The sequence below is a fragment of the Aquarana catesbeiana genome, linkage group LG02 (assembly GCF_042186555.1).
Source record: "Aquarana catesbeiana isolate 2022-GZ linkage group LG02, ASM4218655v1, whole genome shotgun sequence".
Lineage (NCBI taxonomy): Eukaryota > Metazoa > Chordata > Amphibia > Anura > Ranidae > Aquarana > Aquarana catesbeiana.
Window position 1 is genome coordinate 71,740,147 of NC_133325.1, and position 22,153 is coordinate 71,762,299.

Genomic DNA, 22,153 nt, shown 5'->3' on the forward strand with positions numbered 1-22,153 from the left:
CCCTGATGCAGTAGCTCTGAGCTCAGTGTTTGAGAGTTCACTCCTGTGATGGTGGAGGTGAGTAGTAATGACTAGGCCTCACTTAGTAACGTTCTGGGAGTATTCCAGTCAGGCTTCATAGGGTATGTAAATGGCCTACACCTATAGCAGGGGCATTATTAAACTTTAGTCAAAACTGCACAGTTTGTTTTCATTTACAGACACCCCTTATTTGCAAAGGCAGTTTTTTTGACAAGGGTGAACTAACCCTTTCAAGCGCAACCTCACCCAAAAGGGGAAGTTCCGCTCTACTACCTCCTCCACCCCCCCTGCAAAATTTGGCACATTTTATATTCTTTGGGCGGAGGGAGTGGGCGCCTGGTTTTGAAAGGTACCCGATTCCCACAAAGTTGCCTCCCCCCCTCCCTGCCCGCAGCCTTCTGAGACACATCACAGGTCCCAGAAGACTACGGGACCATTCACAAACTGTAGCACAGCTTGTGCATGCGCAGTGGGCAACCGGCTGTGAAGCCGCAAGGAGTAACAGCTGGCTACCCACAGTCAAAAGTGGTTGTAACCCAACGGTTTTATTTTCAGGCACTCACCTGTCTTCCTTAATGCTATGTGCCCAGTATATCGGTTTTATTTAAAAAATGCCGTTCTATACTGTATTTCAGAACGCCCCTCGGCGCTCACATGACCGTCTGCTGCTCCCTCTCTCCCGATCTGACAGCTACAGCGGGAGGGGCCGAGAATCCCCCGCTGGCGTCAGCCAGGAGGAGAAGAGAGAGGAGAGAGGCGGCCAGTCACGTGAGCGCAGAGCAGTGCTTGGAAATACAGCATAGGCATTGGAAATACGGCATTTTTTAATGCATTAAGCGTTTTTTAATGCATTAAGCATTTTTTAATGCATAGCATTAAGAAAGACAGGCGAGTGCCTGAAAATAACAGTTATTTCTGCAGGGGGGTGGGGGGGTGACAGGCGGGGGGGGGGGGGGGGGACAGAGGAGGGCTGTGGATGACGGAGGCAAGTAAACTGACCACGGTGCCAGGGCTTAGCAGCCATGATAAACCGTGGTCAGTTTCCAGGGGGGGGGGGGGGGGGGGCAAAACCCGACAGGATCAGCCAGGTTTTTTACATGATACAGGGGGGGGGCAAATGACACAGCACAAGCACTGTGCTGTTATTCTTGCTTTAAGGGAACAGGATCAAGTTTTTTATCAAACACTTTAAGATGCCGGCGCCGGGGACTAAAGACTGGTGAAAAAGCTGGCTCGGGTGTGGACAGCGCTGGGTCCCTGGGAGAGTCTCCGTTTATTAAAAGTCAGCAGCTACAGGTTTTGTAGCTGCTGACTTTTCATTTTCATAGATTTGACTGAAGCTCTTTAAAGCTGTAAATACATAACAGCAGTAAAATTACTTTGCTAGTAAAACTTATTAAATTTAGTAATTTCAGAATCAATCAATAAATGTTTGAAAGACTTAGGCCTCTTTCTCATGGGGCGGATCAGTGATGATCCGCCCCGTGAACATCCGCTGGCTCAGCGGGGATCGCTCCACCGATCCCCGCTGAGCAGGAAGATGACAGGTGCATCGCTGCACACTGTGCAGCGACGGACCTGTAAGAGCGCCGCTCTCCCCTATGGGGGGATCGGATGACGACGGACCGTAGTGTCCGTCGTCACCCGATCCGATAACGGATGGAAAAGTAGGTTTTTCCTCCGTTACACTTTTCGGATCGGAGCGGGGTCGGATGTCAGCGGACATGTCACCGCTGACATCCGACGCTCCATAGGGATGAATGTATGTCCGTTTTTCATCCGAAAACGGAAGGATGAAAAACGGACATACGGATCGTCCATGTGAAAGAGGCCTTACACCAGTTACACGAGTGCTTACAGTTTTGCGAACCCTTTTATTTTTCATAATTGTGCACAAATATGACCTAAAACAGCGTAAAAAACATTACACTTCTTATTCTTTTATAAGGGGAAAATGATCCAAAGATACAAGTTTGTGTGTGGAAAAGTATTTGAACCTCTAGGTTCAAATATTAGAAGGATAAATTAGGGTCAGGTGCTTCAATAGGATGATAATCAGGAGGGAGTGTGGGATGTTCTACCCTAATCTGGTCATACACTGAAAAACCAAAGGATTTGGGTGGAAATTTCTCAGTTGATAATCAGCTGTCAAAATACAACAGGTACAACAGGGGATGCTTCTATCATCACTGTGGTCAGCTTTAAGCCAGCCACACGCAGTGCGAATCACTTTGGTTCCGCTGTAAAATCTGGCAGGTTGGATGTACCGAAGTTGATCGGTTGATCAACTTGGCACATTTATCCTGGCCATACATGGCTCGAATCTCGGCCAGTTCATGCTGAAGCACCCAAGATTCGAACCGTCTATGGTTGCAGATACTACTTCCCTAGAGGGGCACACCAGTTAGCAAAGGTTTACATACAAATGTATACAGCAGTAGTTTTCCACTTTTCCTCCGGGAAGATTTAACCCCCTTTCATGACCAGGCCATTTTTGGTTATACGGCACTGCGTTACTTTAACTGACAATTGTGCAGGCATGCGATGCTGTACCCAAATAAAACGTATGTACTTTTTTTCCCCCACAAATAGAGCTTTCTTTTTGTGGTATTCGATCACCTCTGCATTTTCTATTTTTTGCACTATAAACAAAAAAAGACCAACAATAAAAAAAAAAAAATGTACTTTACTTTATGTATTCTGCTACATATTTTTAGTAAAAAAAAAAATCCCAAGAATCGTATATTGATTGGTTTGCGAAAAAGTTATAGCGTCCACAAACTATGGGATATGTACAGGATTTTATTTTTTTATACTAGTAATAACAGCGATCAACGACTTTTGATATTGCAGCGGACATTCGAAAACAGACACTTTTTGAGAACCAGGGACACCAATACAGTGATCAACATACATAAACATATGCACTGTCACTGTACTAATGACACTGGCTGGGAAGAAGTTAAACAGCAAGGGCGATCAAAGGGTTAAATGTGTGCCTAGCCAGTGTTTGTGTGTTCTATGTGTGATGCTTTCACTAAGGGAAGCGATAGATTTTCTTTCTCTGCAAAGCAGGGAAAAAAAAGTCTATCATTTCACCCCTGTCAGGACAGAACTCTGCCTTATTTACATAGGCAGAGCTCCATTCTGTGCGTTTTCTCAACGATCGACAGGTGCCGGCAGACATCCATCGCCCGGCACCCACTGATTGGCTTCTGCTGTGACAACTTGCACCCTGCACCCACCCTCTAGCAGTAAATCTGCTATTGAGCGTTCGGCAAGCGGCTATACAGCAAATGAACAAGCATTGCATTTTTGACTCCTTAAATTGGTTCTCAATATTTAGTTTTAGAACATGAAAAACAAATCACACGGTCATATTCTTGCAGAATTATTAAATGTACAAGAGGGTCCGGAACTTTAAAGCACCACTGTATATGTATACAGCACTTTGCAATGCCCCGGGACAGGTCATACCAAATTGTGATTCAATGGGAAGGCATAGGACATGAGGCTCTCAAACACAGTTTTGCGAGGGTGTCCATCTTGCTTGTAGGCAAATCTCATGTTTCTCATGTCCTGGAAAATCAGCAGTAATGCCATTATTATTTGGAGAAGTAACATGAAAAACACAAAGCAAGTAGTACATCCAAACCACACATCGTTTTACCTTGCACACAATTTCTATCCCATATGAATTATCTCCTCGACTTGCAGCTCCTCCAATTCTTTCAATTCGACTTATGATTCCCAGAGGAGCATCTAATATCAAGCGGTGATCCTGCCAAAAAGATAATATGATCATTCTGGGCTCTAGAACCATCATTATTTATAAACAAGTAACAGCCGTTCTTAAAGGCTACATCTACCCAGATCACAACCTTCCAATTCTCAGAGTCCTACAATGAGAGGCAGTTTCAAGATGCCTTTAGTTCCTTTATTACCTGGCCCAGCTCCAGGCTAATTAATGTAGTCAGTCTTTCCTTTTTCTCTGCAATCAGAAAAGAGCAGATGTAACTTGACTACAGAATTTGGATTGGGGAAGAGACCTATTGCTTAAAGAGACCCTGTTGACCCATGCATTTATACAAAGAGTTCTTCATAAGATTATATGTATAGCCATGGCCAAAAGTTTTGAGAATGACACAAAAATTAGATTTTCACAAAGTCTGCTCCCTCAGTGTTTTTAGATCTTTTTGGCAGATGTTACTATGGTATACTGAAGTATAATTACAAGCATTTCATAACTACACGAAGTTCATGGAAAGAGCCAATATTTGCAGTGCTGACCCTTCTTTTTCAAGACCTCTGCAATTCGCCCTGTCAGTCAACATTTGGGCCACATCCTGACTGATGGTAGCCCATTCTTGCATAATCAATGCTTGGAGTTTGTCAGAATTTATGGGGTTTTTTTTGTTCACCCGCCTCTTCAGCATTGACCACAAGTTGTCAATGGGATCAAGGTCTGGGGAGTTTCCTGGCCATGGACCCAAAATTTTGATGTTTTGTTCCCCAAGCCACTTAGTTATCATTTTTGCCTTATGGCAAGGTGCTCCATCATGCTGGAAAAGGCATTGTTCGTCACCAAACTGTTCTTGGATGGTTGGGAAAAGTTGCTCGCGGAGTATGATTTGTACCATTCTTTATTCATGGATGTGTTCTTAGGCAAAATTGTGAGTGAGCCCACTCCCTTGGCTGAGAAGCAACCCCACACATGAATGGTCTCAGGATGCTTTACTGTTGGCATGACACAGGACTGATAGTAGCGCTCACCTTTTCTTCTCCGGACAAGGTTTTTTCCGGATGCGCTAAACAATCGGAAAGGGGATTCATGAGAGAAAATGACTTTACTCCAGTCCTCAACAGTTCAATCCCTGTACCTTTTGCAGAATATCAGTCTGTTCCAGATATTTTTTTCTGAAGAGAAGTGGCTTCTTTGCTGCCCTTCTTGACACCAGGCCATCCTCCAAAAGTCTTCTCACTGTGCTTGTAGATGTACTCACACCAGCCTGCTGCCATTCTTGAGCAAGCTCTGCACTGATGGTGCCTCGATCCCACAGCTGAATCAACTGTAGGAGACAATCCTGGCGCTTGCTGGACTTTCTGGGGCGCCCTGAAGCCTTCTTCACAAGTGCAGTGGAAATGTTTTTTTTTTTTTTTTTTTATGGAATTAGGTTAATTTTCATGGCAAAGAGGGACTTTGCAATTAATTGCAATATATCTGATCACTCTTTGTAACATTCTGAAGTATATGCAAATTGCCATCATAAAAACTGAGGCAGCAGACTTTGTGAAAATTAATATTTGGGTCACTCTCAAAACTTTTGGCCATAGCTGTACATTTAATGTATTTTATGCATGTTATTTACTTGCGAACCCCTCCCTTGTATAGACTCTGAAAGCCCTGCCAGCGGACTCAATAGTATTTCTCTTTGATCCTCCCTGAACAGCAACATAAAAGGTTATACAATATCATACACACTATAGTGAATAAAAGATTTTACATGCTTTTGTTTTTTTTTTTGTAGTACATGATGCTGTTATACATTAGGCATATGGGTGCTTAATCCCAATTAAGAATTATCCACATAAAAGCAAGCAAAGGGCGGCATTCGGCCCCCCGGCCCGCAGTTTGGAGACCACTGATCTGCATTATAAATAATGAGTAAACACACCCAGAAATACAGCTGCAACTTCCCTATATTCAGATTATAAATAAGGTTTCAGCATTTTTTTTTATTTTAATATATTTTATTATTATTTTTTTTTAACTTGATTGCTATCACAAGGAGTTAATAAACCCCTATGTGATAGCATTGGGCAGGTGACAGGTACTCTTTAGGGAGACATTGGGGGTCTAATAGACCCCAGTATCTCCCCTGCCCTTCACACCATCTAACCAAGCACAGATTGGCTTGGTTAGATGTGTCTCCTGGTTGTGCTGGCCAGGAAAGGGTGCATCTGAAACTGGAAGTGACATCACTTTCGGTTCATCGATTGCATGTGAGCTCAAGGCATGCATGTGCCTTGGTCTCACAGCAATCTCTCTCCCTTAGCCGGCAGTTGTGTTCCCGGGCACTGGTAAGCGCAGAAGTGCCCACGAACCACGGGAGAAAGGTGGGCCGCCGGCGGGAGGGGGAAAGGCGCTGATGGCTCTGTAAAAATGATCGGCAGCTTTGGAGCTGCTGTATCATTTTCACTTTAAAGCTGAGAGGCAGCTGAACAAAACACACACAAGCTGATGGCTGCTACTGCAGCCATCAGCTTGTGATTAAAAGTTCACTCTTTGGATGTACATCGTACAAAGAGCTGCACTGGTTAAAATATAGATGGCTGAACACACTTGCCAGCACAAGTCCACAATCAGCAGTCTGTGTCTTAAGCCTTGTACACACGATCGGATTGTTGGCCAACAGAGCATCAGACTTTTGTCAGGAACTTGTCTTGCAAAGTAACGGCACACAATTGTCGGCCAACAAACACGAACGTAGTGACGTACTACGAGGGATTTCAGCTCTCGAGAGCCACCCTTTGGGCACCTTCTGCTAATGTCGTGTTTGGTGAGCATTGATTCCGAGCATGCGTATTTGTAATTTGGACTTTTGTGTGACGGACTTGTGTACACACGATACGAAAATCTGACAACAGACCGCCTGCCATCCAACATTTGTTGGGGGAAAGTTGGACAATTGTCTGATGGAGCGTACTAACGGTCGGATTTTAGGAAAACAGTCTGTCATCACAAAATTCCCTGCCGAAAATCCAATCGTGTGTACGAGGCTTTAGAGTGACAATGCTGCTCCTGCAGAAGCACAGACTCTGTCAGTGTTGTCACCCCAGGACAGGAAGTCTGTTACTGGCAGGTCAATAGGTGAAAACTGAATAAGGCCTCGTGCACACTGGGTGTCAAAAGCCACTTTTATGGGCACTTCACTTTTATTTTGCCTCTACAAGCCCCTTCATGTTAATACTTATTCACACCAGCTGCTGCATAAATACGCAGTGACTGGTGTGCACACATTTAGCGGCAGAAAAAAAAAACACGCATCAGTTGCTAGGTATTTTTAGTGCTTGAGCATTCATTCATTTCAATGGCCAGAAAAAAATTATATTCTGGCCAATGGAATGAAATAATACCCCTTGATGCACTTAAACGCGTTTGCAAAAAGCGACTTTAGGCACGTTTTAGTTATGATCCAGTTTAGAGAAGCTGGGCAAACTCCCCAGTGTTCATGAGGCCCAAAAGTGTGAGTGATAAAACAATTCCCTCAAGACAATGTAAGGCAATCTAACAGAGTATTTTTTCCTGTTTCAATATATTTTTCTTAACTACTTGCTGTCCGTAGGATGTCCTCGGGTTTCAGTAGTTATACCGGGATGATGTCTGCACCTACAGGTATCATCCCAGTACAGATCTTTTCAGCCGGCGATTCCCAGTAAGGCAGAAGTGATCCGAGTGGCTAATTAGCCACTTGATCACTTCAGTGGGTGGCAGAAAGGTTTCCCACCCCTCTCCTACAGCCGCCACCACCTTTTCCATGCTCTACTGTCTCATCGCGGAGCCCAGGCGATATGCGTCTGGTGGCGATTGCTGCACTACACAGAGAGGAACTAAGGTTGTTCCTTAATCTCTCTGTAAGCCCGTGAAACGGGAGCAACGAGTAGTTTGTCATTTCCAGTTCTGCCTTTTAGTTTACCTGCCCACCAGTGTCTGATTGGCTGCATGGGAGGCTAGAGGAGAAATTTGGGGTCTAATAGACCCCAGATCTCTCCATTAAGGGGACCTGTCATGGCCCATGCCGTCACAAGGAATGTTGTTCATCCCTTGTGATAGCAATAAAGTTAATCAAAAAAAAAAAAATAGTAAAATTTTTTTTTTTAGTATAAAATAAATACTAAAAAGAATTAAAGTGCCCCTGTCCCACCGTGCTTACGAGCAAATGCAAACCCATACGGTACTCCCGCACACATATGTAAACAGTGCTCCCACCACACGTGAGGTACTGTCGAAATCAGAGCGAGAGCAATAATTCTAGCATCAGATCTCCTGTGCAACTCTAAACTGGTAACCTAGCAGAGAGCCAGCGATCCCCCTTACTCAGGGAGATCAATATGCGCTTGGTTTAGGCTTTGGATCCAGTCGCTTTAGCTCGGATGACATCAAACATGGCTCCAAACAATCAGTATGCAGATATGGTGGACCAACAATCATGGAAGGGCATGCTCAATGGGCGAGGTATATGTAAAACATAAAGCTCCACATAGCGCAATACTGTATAACTCACAATTTTTATTTAAAAAAAAAAAATAGTAGTGCACTTACACTTAAAACGACATAGTTACGCTTTAACATTGTCATTAGGAACAAATCCATTTCCCAAAAACAAGATCCAACTGGTCTCGGCCCATGAGATGTTCCTTTTACCATTACTGCCTCGCCAATGGGGGATGTATTTTTCCAGAGCAATAAGTGTAGAGCCAGAAATCTTGCTGATTGATAGGGGATCAAATAGTTATTGCACTCATTAAAATGCAAATCAATTTATAACTTATTTGAAATGCGGTTTTCTGGATATTTTTGTTGTTATTCTGTCTCTCACTATTAAAATAAACCGACCATTAAAATTATCGACTGATCATTTCTTTGTCAGTGGGCAAATGTACAAAATCAGCAGGGGATCAAATACTTTTTTCCCTCACTGTATATGGTTAGAGAACAAAATATCTAATCCACTCTGAGAATAACAGATAGAAGATATATGGGGTCTTCAAAAAGTTTCCGTACTTTTTTTATATATTTTTTTTTTTTTTGCAAAATCTTTTTTATTAAATTTTTCCCCCACCCATTTCCTGCGGAGGGGGGACAACTCGGGGCCGGCAGCAACCAGCAGGGACCAGTAGAGCTGAGACTGAGCTCAAGGGTCAGTATTTTGTATTTGGCCCAGGCCTGTGGATCCGGGATGGTATTGAATTGTGATAGGTTAGGGTTCAGCCACAGGGGGGTGTGAGGAGACCAGGAGTTCGGCTGGGGTGCCCTCAGTGCCTCACCCACCTTCCATGCCCGCATAGTGGTACGCATAGAAGGGATGAGATGGTGAGGCGTTTTAGGCCCCCTGAATAGGGGTGAAAAAAAAAAAAATCGATTTGCTTAAATTTTGAATCGATTTGACCTCTCAACTCGATTCAAGATTTAAATCAATTTTTTCCCCAGCCCTAGTACGGAGGTGTATATGTGATGCACTGTGTATACTGACATGTATTATGGATGATGTACTGAGCTGTATGTGTGCTTCAACTGTATTTTCTGATATGTAAACAAATAATGCATTCTGTATGCAGGCCATCTAATCGATTATGAAAATATTTAACAACTATTTTCGTAATCGATTATGCAGATTAGTTGTTTTAGCCTTAGTTGTGTATATTATTATATTATATTCTTATTATAAATTCTCTTTTTCTATTTACATCACCTCTGTTCTCAGCTGCACAGAGAGGTGGTGGTGGAGACTGCAGGGGGATGTCAGCAGGAGGCCGAGAAACAGCAATACACTGATCTTCCCAGTCAGTGAAGAGCTGTGCAGGGAGGTGTTTCAGCACAAGTGGAGGACATGCAGGCTGTTCTCCCAGCGAAGCCAATAAACTGACCACGCTGAGATGGATGTGCTCTCATGCCTAGTGTGGTCAGTATGCAAAAGGAAAGCAGGGGGACCTCCTAGGATCACCAGGTATTTCACATAAAGGAAGCAATACAAAAGAGAACAAAATGCTTCTTAACAGACATACATGGTACAACAGACACATATCAGGTATGAAATGTAGGGGTAACAAACAATTTAAATATATCAGCTGAATGAGGAATCTATTCACAAATACAAAAAAAAAAACAAATCAAAGAGAAATCACTAAATGGTCTTACCCGCTCCAAACTTTTAAAGTACAGTCTGTAGTTGGTAACTGTGAAGCTCCCCCGGATGGCCCCAGTAAATGGACAGATGTATGTGACATCTTTAGCTACAAAAGAAAACACAGAATTACCTCTGTGATACAAACATAATGTTCAATATAAACTCATTTTATAATGAGCAACATCATTTCATAAGAAACTGACTGAACTACATAAAACTCAGACCACCAATGATGGCACACAGATTAACCCCTTCACACTGACATAACACAAATGCGACCTCACTGGACTGGGCTTTTTGCCGTGGTGCCGCATATCTGCGTATCTGTACTTTGACACCCCCAGATCGGTTTGCATATCGCAGTGTGAACTGTCAATTCAGACAGGAATCGGATCGCATGGGTGTTCACACGATTCTCGTGCGGACCAAAAAAATTGTCCTGCACGACTTTGGTCTGAATGCAATGCGTTCAGCCATACAATCTGTATGATAAAGAAAAAATATAGAGCGCCTAGGGTATGGGTGGAAAGAGGAGAAAATGTATTATGTAACAAATCGCTGCCCCTCCAATTTTGGTATTAACTAAAAAGCTAATTTGAATGAAGATAGGTGGAGTGTGGCGCTGATCTCCAGTATTAAATTAAACTAAATAAATATTTGTGAATACCTAATAACTGTGCATAATAATCAATTATCACATATCACAATGTTAAACAAACAATATAATTGCTGAATAAAAAATTCTTTACCATACAAAATAATGTCTGTGCAATACATAAAAATAAAGTGCAAATGCAAAAAACTGTGCAAGTAATGGTAAAGAGCTAAGTAAAAGTTCAAAAATAGTACCAAAAAAACAAAACAAAAAAAACCTGTCTGTTAATATATAAATGAGAACAAGCAATCCCAAAAGGAACGTAAAGTGGACCTTCAGTCATTTTTTCATCTTTCCATTTATTAAATCCTCTGCCCTTGTAGTTTTAACTTTGGGTAGTAAAACATTTTTTTTCTTCCACTAAATACCATATACAGCCCACTTCCTGTTTCTTGTGTGGTCATTAGTCTAGGCCAGTGATGGCGAACCTTGGCACCCCAGATGTGTGGAGTGCACCTATTGCATGGTTGACCATTGCCTGAGAAATATTATATATTTTTATTTTTTTTTACATTTATACCTTATTCCACATTTTTTATCTTTCAGAGTAAATTTTTGTGAATAAGAGAGCTTTTTTAATAATTTTAAATTGTTGAGTAGTATATTTTACTGTGTTTGTACACCATCTGACTTGGTGTCAGGTGGGTCTTCATGCAGAGTCAGCATCAGAGTGCCTCCTGCCTGTTTCTTCGCCTGAAACTTACGGTTTCCCACGTAAATTCTTCCTGTACGTGGAAATGACAAAGTAGTCTATGGGTGCAAACAGTGGGGTGGCCTATAGAGGGCAGCATCGGAGTATCTGTGGATTGATTTCCGATGCTGTCCGCATTTTTGGTGCTTTTTTTTGCACCTTTTTTTCCTAGTTTAGCCTATTTCTAGTGTTATATATACACCCATTAATAGCGTTATGTGTTAATTGGCCTGAGTTGAGCTAAAGATACAACACAAGAGGTGTCCAGTTTACCCTCATAGGGAGGTTTGCCTTGTATGGTCAATAAGAGGCTTGGTTTCTGTACTGAGTCCTCGGAACGCAAAACGAGGCTTGGTTTGTTTGCTTGTATATTTAAGGCGATGACGCAGCACATCCCCCGTGCCCCAGGACGACGTCAATCTGTGACGAAACTAGTCGGGCGGACAATGTGCTGACTTCATCGCGACATACGAAGTCCCGGAAGGGCGGGTGAATGCTTTTTGTACAGGCCGGTATATTTTATGTGAATGAGAGATGTTCTCTCCTTTTTAAAATGTTAAACTTTTTGGAATAAAATATCGTTGGATCTTACACTATGTGGAGCCTCCTTCTCTTTTGAGTGGGACATCCGTGGACAGTGGAGGTGAGAGGACAAGAGGGAGCACTCATAGGACTACTGTGTACCAAAGTTACTGCAGTGCAAAGGCCCTGGCAGGGTAATCAGCCACAGGTGCAGCTGACCTTTTCTATAGGTCTGATAATCTGGTAAGCAGGCATTTTGTTTTTGGGGATGGCGACACGTGGTGATAACACATGGGATTTTGAAATGTGTGGAGTGCACCTATGAAGCCTGACTGTGACTGAGGAGTGTTTCTATCCCTTCACCACTTTGGTTCTGCATCTATTTCTTTTTCTACTGCATAAGACTTTATTGAATATTCATATATGCATTCCAGCAATTGTAGCAAGGACCTTAATGTTGTAAATATATAGGCTGATATTTTTATGAACATTTTGTAGTTTGAAATCATGGGAGGTAGGATGCTCCCCATATCCAGAAATACTTGGTGTTTTGCACGGGCTGAGACACAGGAAGGAGCAGGGTGGGAATCGCCAGATGCATGTTAGTTGGTTGGGGGCTTAACCCCTAGGCACTTACAGCACGCAAATATGCAGCGTCTTGGCGCCAAGCGACCGAATTATTGCGTGCAATATTGCAAAACAAGGTGAATCGAGAGGGCACTCCCTGCACGCTCCCGGGACACAGTTACTGGCGGCCAAGGGAAAGCTCCCGATCACTGCTTGCAGTCAGGAGCTTTCCAATCATGTGAAGTCATGCGATCATAAACCCCGCCTCCCGGCATCTAAAACACCTTAAAGGGCCAGTGTTCTGCCGAGAAAGTTCCCCCGCCGGATAATGCCCCCCCTGTACTGCACAGGCGCAGCGCTTGTGCAGTACGAACCACAACGGAGCCGCCGAAAATGAACAGCTGTGAGTCAGCTGTACACGGCGCCTGCGCAATGATGACGCCGCTGCTGCACGCTCCCGATGCTCATGCTACTCTGCAAGGGGTGGGTGTATTACTGTTATATCGTGTAAGGGGTGGATGGCTACACAAGAGGGAGAATTTTAAATTGATGGGCAGAGCTGATAAGTTGGGATCAACATTGCAAAACCCGCCCTTCATTTGTTTAAACACGCCCCGCAAAGACGTGTGGCTTATTGTTAAACGCACCTCTAAGTTACCAGCTCTGCCCATCAATTTAAAATTCTCCCTCTTGTATAGCCATCCGCCCCTTACATGATATAACAGTAATACACCCACCCCTTGCAGAGTAGCACGAGCATCGGGAGCGTGCGGCATCGTCTGGCACAATGTCGTCGTCATTGCGCAGGAGCCGTGCACAGCTGACTCACAGCTGTTCATCTTCGGCTTTTTTCGGCGGTTCCATTGTGGTCCGTACTGCACAAGTGCTGCGTCTGCGCAGTACAGGGGGGGCATTATCCGCCGGGGACCTTTTTCGGCAGGACACCCCGGGAGGCGCCGGCGCCAGGAGCTTAACACAGACGATGTCGCTTTACCCATTTAGGACAACGGACAATGAGGTTGAGATACTGTGCACTGCAATTGTAGTTGCTCTATATCTAGATTTAGGAGGGATGCTCTGCTGATTTCCATAATCCAATCATGTGCAAACAAAAACGCTGTTTTGTTTTTTTTTTCCCCCCTTGCATGTGATTGAGTATTCTTTGCAAAGTGAAGATTTATCTAATTTACTGGTTCTGGAGCAAGTGCACTTGCAGTGCACAGTATATTTGCCTTTAGTAAATCAACCTCAGTGTTTCTTTACCCTGCATTTCCAAAGCTTTTTTAAATGTATATCCAAAAATCATAAACAATTATGCTAAATAAATCCAACATTAGCAGCACTCTAAATGTAATTGAAATGCATAAATCCATCTATTTCAATATAATTGTGTAAAGTCCATCCATATATTTACATATATTGGATTAATAAAATCAAAGTTAAAAGTCCATCCATATTATCCATGTGCGGTATAAATCCTAAACGATTAGCCGTCACCACACCTCCTGAGATCTCTCCCCCATGGTAATGAACTCACCAGATAAACAATAGGAATGCGCCTGTGTTAACATTGATTCAAGGAATAGCGATCCGGTCCTTCCATCTAAGTGTCACTCTCGATGAATGGGGGATGACTTGGTTCAGAGATCCCGACCTCTTTATCTTCCTCTGGCGTGTCAAAGGTTGTTTCTGTTCTCTGCCACTACCTGTAGATCACTTGCCCAGCTACTTCTCCCTCATCAGGTGTGGCCTCGCAGGGCATTCCTATTGATTATGTAGTGAGTTCATTACCATAGGGGAGAGATCTCAGGAAGTGTGGTGACAGCTAATCGTTTAGGATGTATACCACACATGGATAATATGGATGGACGTTTAACTTTGATTTTTATTAATCCAATATATGTGACTATATGGATGGACTTTACACAATTATATTGAAATGGATGGATTTATCCATTTCAATTACATTTAAATTTGAGCGCTGCTAATGTTGGATTTATTCAGCATATTTGTTTACGATTTTGTTTTGATTATAGTAGTTTCTAGTATTTTCCTTTTGGTATTTTGGTTCATAAGCGCTGGGAGTGGAGTGTGCTGTTTACAATCGTTCACTGATTAATCGATACGTTTTCAGTATATTCAAAAATATTGACTCTACATTCCCTCTATACATCTATCCTTGTATCCCTCAGTGCCTAAAAACAATATTCATTTGGAAGTATTTTACAACAGCATCTGACTGCCCTACAGTGCAGGATCTCCTGCTTGCAGTCAAATTTCAGTTGTACAGGAGAGTATGGGAAGATATTATAGAGTCAAACTTCTGATAATTATGCTACAAGTATTTTTAAAGAAGAATTCTAGGTATCAATATGTTTAAATGATTGCATTGGTCCAGCTTGTAATTATGCATATACAGTACCATACCTGTGGAATCCCTCTAGAAGCTGGAAATCACTGTAGTAGGCATCCCTACTACAAATGATTACCACTAGATTCTGGGTCTCGTGCTAAGTGGCTGCTCTCTTGCAAAAGGAACACAAGGGGTTGGCTGTTGGGCATGGGTGCCATTCAGAGAATGCTTTGCAACTTCTCAGTAAATGCAAAGCATCCTCTGATTGGATGAGGCAGAGAGCGTGACGTCACTGCCCTGCCTTTTATACCTTGCCCAATCAGAGCACACTTTGCATTCACTGAGAAATGCAAAGTGATCTCTGAATAGCACCTGTGCTGAGCGGGTGACCTCTGGCTTTGAGAATGCAGCAGGTTAGCTGCTCAGCAGAGGACCCTGAAGTGAAGCAAGGGCAAGTGGAGATCACTGGAGTAGTGATGCCTACTACAGTGATTTTCCAATTTTAGAGTAGACTTCCTTGACCTTTTTACCCTTTTTAGGGCTTGGGGGACCCCAGATAAAATATAAACAATTGGGGTCAGAGGAAAGAATGTCCCTTACAGTGCTGATCAGAATGCCACCCATACAGACAGCTAAAAATATAATTAGCGTCATGCTGCTGGCTCTTGCCAAGTGGAGTTGGACTTGGAATTATGCAGGTACCATCAGAAAGAATCGATCAGCCACAGTTCAAGGAACCACTAGTAACCTCTGGAGGTACCCTAGGATTCCATAGAACCCCTGGTTGAGAATAGCTGTTTTAAAGGGATCCCACAGATATGGTATGTGCAAAGTTACACTTATCCAAGCTGGTCTAATGTAACTATGTGAACATATCTATACCTAGAATTCTTCTTTAAAATTCTATCCTATTCCTCTTATAGTAGAAGTGTAAGTTCTAGTTACATTTCATCTCTGGGGAATTCGGTCTTAAATATATCTGAACACAGCATGCTCGAGCAGTCTCAGCACACCCATTAGTATATAGTTTGCCATTGTGGACTTGCTATTAAAGAAACTGGGTGTAAGCCACCACGTTGATTCTGGCTTCATGATCCAACGAGTCACTGATCTTCAACAAGTATGCAGGACAAGAATCACAACTTTGTAGAAGTGCACGATTAATCGTTAGAGAATCAAAATCGCAATTCTACCCCCCTCCTGAACTTAAAACAGCATTTCCCTGATTCTATCTAACTAGTGCAGAGTTCTCTTCTCACTTCTGACAACTAACAAAAAAATAAAAAATCCAGGCAGCCTGCCAAGTTTATCTCAACATCGGAGATAATTATAAACAAAGTAACATTTCGTTCTTAGATCCAAGGAATGAACTTTGGTCTGTAAATGAGGGAAGTTTTAACCACTTAAAGACTAAACCTTTTTCTGACACTTGTTGATTACAAGTTAAAGTCATTTTTTGGTAGAAAATTACTTAGAACCCCTAAACATTATATATATATATATTTTTTAGCAGAGACCTTAGAGAATAAAATGGTGGTTGTTTCAGTATTTTATGTCACATTGTATTTGCTCATCGGTCTTTCAAATGCAATTTTTTGAGCAAAAATAAACTTTAATGAATAAAAAAAATAAAGGAAAGTTAGCCCAATTTTTTTGTATAATGTGAAAGATGATGTTACGCCGTGAGAATCGTGATCTTTATTTTTTCTAAGCAAAAGAATTGTGATTCTCATCTTAGCCAGAATCGTGCAGCTCTACAACTTTGTAGACTGTTCATTCTTGCTGAAACAAGGTGTCTCACTAGCTGGTAAAGCCAGCATAAGCATGACGTCTTCACAACACAAGCAACCACTTGCCTCCCAATTATCTACAGAATGTGATGGGACTGATAGAGAGACGATAATAGCGGGTCATTTTGTTTCTGTAAAGCAGCGTTTAGTTTTTATAATTAGCTGGGTGCTTTACAAAAGAAGTAACTACTATGTATACAGGCTTTACAGGTGACAGTGGAAGCTCCCATTTGCCCATCATTAGGATTAATCACTTTCGGCCCCTTTCACACAGGCAGACCAATCGGACTCTCCATTATCCTCTATGGAGCAGCGGATGTAAGTGGACATGTGCTTGTTTACACCCGCCGACATCCGAACTGATCCGATAAAAACAGATGGATGGGGATCTGTTCCTTATTCGTCTAACAGATCGGATGGCAGTCGGGTGTAAATGGACAGGCAGTCTGTTTACATCTGACCGCCTATAGAGGAGAGCGGGCTGTGTCTGCTCTGCATAAGCATGAACCAGCCATCTGCTTGTTCAGCAGGGATCAGCAGACAGATTCCCTGCTGAGTAGGCAGACTCCTGGCAGGGTCCCCCCACCACGTGGAAGGGGACTTATACGTTATATATTATCTAATTTAGTGCCTGATCCCCTCCGCTACTATGTGCAAAAAATACATAAAAAACAACTCAAAGTTGGGGTTTGCTGCTGTACACGTAGATGTGTTCCCACAAACTCAAATAGTAAATGGTAAAGCGCTACCCCTCTAATATGCCGTGTTAAATAAAGTGCAAAATAAGCAAATAACCTTAGAAGTCAAAAAATGTGCAGGAATAGTACCTAAAAAGGGAATCGGATATGCAAAAATATTGCCTGCTGACAAGGAATAAAACCTTAATGCATAATATGGATTATAAACATAGAAACGTGAAAAAATACAGTAGTGAATAAAAAACATCAAATATAAAAGCAAAATCTAATAATATCAGTCTATGTGATCAAAATAAATAAAAAATTATATACATAAAATCCGGGGAAAATCGTGCATGTTATACGCCGATCTCTGCTGATTGTGAGCGAAGCGGAGCGCCACCGATATACACATAGCCGAGTGTACTCGGCACCGCTCACAGTCACCCCCAGCCCCGCCATTGGACCTGTGTTATGTCCATCATAGGGGCGGGACTGCGAGAGGAGCCGAGCTTAGCCGAGTACACTCGGCTTTGTATATGTCGGCTGCGCTCGTTCCTCTCCGCTCACAGTCAGCGGAGATCGGCGCCAATTTTAAATAATCAGCTTGCAATGAGGCTGGGCAATGCTGCAAAGACACTGGGGCAAGGCTGCAGATGGACACTGGGCAAGGGTGCAATGATGGACAAGGCTGCAGATGGACACTGACAAGGCTGCATTGATGGGCATTTAAATGTAAGTTTTTTTCCTTAAACCTCCCCCTTAAATTTGGGGTGCAAGTTATACGCCGGCGCCTGTTATACGCTGATAAATATGGTATATATAATATATAAATAAATCAGCCGTGACCAAAAGTTCATTGAATAAAAAAAAACTCCTCTGCGCATGTGGCGTTTATCACAAATCACCTCCAGTGCCTCTTCACCATCCAAACTATGCGCTCACCTCACATACAGACCTTCCACAGGTCACTGTAAGCCTTCCCCTTTAAGGGGTATATATTCCAATGGCTGGCAGCTGGGATCCTGTTCCAGGGACACTCGTTCCGTTATGCAGTATTCCTCATATATAAGGTGCTCATAAAAAATCAGACAAACTGACACAGTGCTGAATTGTTTAAAAAACATTACACTTGAAACAATCAGGCTGTGTGAGCCCCTTATTCGTCACTTGGATATTGCCGTGTCTTGGCTCTGTGAAGCTAGTGATTTCCTGTTCGTGCGCAATGACGTCACCATGCCCCGCCCTGTTTCGTCACCCGTCTTGTGACTTCAAGGATTTTTTTTCACTTGATGTGTTTATGATCCATATTATGCATTAAGGTTTTATTTTATGTCAGCAAGCAATATTTTTGCATATCCTTTTTAGGTACTATTCCTGCGCATTTTTTGACTGACTTATTTTGCACTTTATTTAACATCATATATGTCATGCCCCGATTTATAAATAGAAAGGTATTTTGCTTACCCATATCTTTTACCACCTCTCCAGGCAACAGGAGCAGCTCTTCCATTCCAGCAAGCATTTTGGGACCTAAAACCGCAGAAAGGTAAAAATCACAATAACGGAGCCTTCTGAATGCAGGGCCGCACCTGGCCTATAAAAACCCAGCTATTCAGGAGCAGATCCTTGGGACATGAACAGAGCACCAAGTCATTCACCAATCACAAGTTTTTCTGGCAGAATTCTGCATAATGCTTTCAGGGCACATTGCACAATACAAGAGAAATGATATGTAAATGCAAGTGGGTCTGTTTCCACATTAAACAAGATTGGACAAGACATCTGCAATATCAGTCTACTGAAAGCAAGAGATAAAAAATGTAATCACAAAGTCCTAGAACTATCCAAATCCAGAGGTTCTCAAAAAGTCACATTATTTTTGTGCAGTTATGAGTCTAGGTTGGTATGGCACCTAATCCAAAATTATTACAGAAACCTTTGAGTTTCTGCACAGTTCCTGAGTATAGGCCTATTATTAATAGAGGTAACAGGTTCCCATAAAAAAAAAATATATATATATATATATATATATATATATAAATAATACTCTGTATGAATAAATATACCCAAGGTAATTCATTGCCATATTTTTAAATCATGGAGGCACAATGTCTGTGCTATTCCTTTGCAGCACTGGGGCCCGGGGTTTGTTTCCAACTATGGAGCTAAGCTTCAAAGTGTACTTCCACCTTTGTAGCCAATTTGGGATAACACCTACGTTATATCTGGTTACATGTTCCTATTCGCATAAGAACGTTTTAAAAAAATATTTAAAAACTGCTGCTTACCTTTTTAATTGCTGTTTTCTGAAAACTCCAAAATCCTACCTATCTTTCCTCTTGTATGTAATAAGGAGGGGGCTGGGGAGTTAAGTATACCATAATTAACCCTGTCTGTACTGTGCTGCCAGATCTTCACGATTTGTTATACCACTAGATGTACACACTGGGGGAAAAAAAATTAACTAAAAGGCTCGGTTCACACAGGGGCGGCACGACTTGCAGGTCGCCTCACCGAGGCGACCTGCACATGACTGCCACGGCGACTTGCAAAACGACTTCTGTATAGAAGTCTATGCAAGTCGCCTCAAGTCGCCCCAAAAGAAGTACAGGAACCTTTTTCTTGCGTCGCTCCGATTAGAACGGTTACATTGTACAGAACGGGACGCTACTTGTCAGGCAACTAGGTTGCCTGACAAGTCGTCCTAGTGTGAACCGAGCCAAACTGGAGAGTGCAAAATATGGTGCAGCTCTGCATAGAAACCAATCAGCTTTCAGGTTTTATTGTCAAAGCTGACATTAGAAGCCGATTGGCTGCCATATACAGCTGCACCAGATTCTGAGTGCTCCAGTTTAGTAAATCTCCTCCAGTGTCTTTCCTAACAAAAGTGTTAAGCCAACCATACATGGATTGAAATTTGGCTGGTTCAGCAGGGACTGGTCAAATTTCGATCCATAAATGGGCAGGCTGATTGTACCCAAGTCGATCTATCTATCAGACACTAACTGACACTTTTGAAACTTTGTGGGAACCAGTGACACTAATACAGTGATCAGTGCTAAAAATATGCACTGTCCTAATGACACTGGCTGGGAAGGGGTAGAACATCTAGGGTTAACTGTGCGCCTAGCCAGTGTTTTTGTGTACACAGTGTGCTGCTTTCACTAGGGGAAGAGATCGATTCTTTTCCCTACTTTGCAGGAACACAGGATCGTCCCTTCCCCTATGTCAGAATTGAGATAAGCCTTGTTTACATAGTAGAACACAGAGAACTGAGTAAGCCTAATGATCGCCGGGTGCTGGAGGACATTGGGCCCCCGGGACCCGCAGATTAGTTCCTGCTGTAAATTATCACAGCAGAAGTGGCCCGCCGGCAGCGCACGTTTTCTGCAGGCGGAAGTGTAGGATCACGTATATATACACACACGTGATCTTTCAGACAGCTGCTGCCCTGTAGCAGTAAAAGTGCTATAAAGGCGGTCAACAAGTGGTTAAAGTTGTCAAGGCTCGGGTGGTACATTGTATGTTAATGCACTTTCAATCCAATCTGTCTATAAATAAGCATATTTTAAGTTAGTCAGAACAACAGAAGCTGCCTAAAGAGTAGAAAAGGTAAGAAATATTTTTTGCAGTTATCATTTGTAGTGCTGTGTGAATGAGAACACATAACAAACAAAGTGGAGTTTCTAACAATTGGCTGCAGAGGTGGAAATATGCTTTAAAAGGGATTTCTGTATTGCTGCAGTTTTAAAGCCCCCCTCACCTCCCTCAGCCCATTGTAAAGAACAGAAGGCTAGTGTTTACCACGCCATTGTATTTTATGGTTATGGTATAACACAAGATTTCAACAGCAGGTGGCGGGCAGGTGAACACTAATTGCGTCTCCAAATAACCATTAAAAAAAAAAAAAAAAAAAAAAAAAAACTTAGAAGAGCTCTGGAAGAGAATTCACAAAAAAAAAAAAAGCGATTTTAAATTTTCTCATAAGCTTGGCCCAAACAAACTATTTAAAGTGATAGGAATTAGGATTTAATAAAACTCATTATATAAAAAAAAGTTACTCTTTAGACCCCTTTCACACTGGAAGCATTTTTCAGGCGCTTTAGCGCTAAAAATAGCGCCTGTAAAGTGCCTGAAAAAGGCCTCAGCTGCAATCCCAGTGTGAAAGCCCGAGTGCTTTCACACTGGGGCGCTGCGCTGGCAGTAGGGCTGGGGGAAAAAAATCTATTTAAATCTTGAATCGAGTTGAGAGGTCAAATCGATTCAAAATTTAAGCAAATCGTTTTTTTTCGATTTTTTTTCTTTTTTTTCAACGCGCCGGTCCCGAGGAGCTGCGGGCAGGAGTTTTTAGACGAGACCGCGGCTTTGGCCTAGTCCGCGAGGCCAGACGCCGTGGACTAGGCCGAAGCCACGGCCTCCCCTAAAAACTTCTGCCCGCGGCTCCTCGGGACAGACGCTGTGTCGACAAAAAAAAAAACAAACTCGATTCAAATAGTGAATCGAGTTTTTTTTTTTTTTTTTTTTTTTTTTTTTTAGGAAAATCGCAGATTTTTTTTTTTTTTTTTTTAAAGAAAATCTCCCAGCCCTAGCTGGCAGGATGTCAAAAAAAGTCCTGCAAGCAGCTTCTTTGCAGCGATGTAGGAGCGGTGAATACACCGATCCTAAAAGCGCCCCTGCCCATTGAAATCAATGGGCAGTGCCGCCAAAGCGCCCAACCCTTTTTCGGCTGCTAGCGGGGGTTAAAACCCCCCTGCTGGCGGCCCGAAAAGCTCTTTAAAAACTTAGCTAAAAATAGAGGCACTTTACCGACAACGCCCGGGCGCTGGCAGTGTGAAAGTAATTGTAAACTTATTTTTGGTTAGTCGCCTTACATATGGAAGTCAGGGGGTTAGCATGAAGGCCAGGCAACCAGTATTTTCAGTAGGAGAGCTCAGCAAGGAATATTTCTCTCATAGCGGGTGGTCTA

The 22,153-nt window shown here is 42.6% G+C and overlaps 1 pseudogene; it reads right to left on the minus strand.

Annotated features, from left to right (window-relative positions):
• The window catches only part of LOC141126961 (phosphatidylinositol-3,5-bisphosphate 3-phosphatase MTMR2-like), a 72,596-nt pseudogene that overhangs the window by 43,099 nt on the left and 7,344 nt on the right, over nucleotides 1–22,153 (minus strand).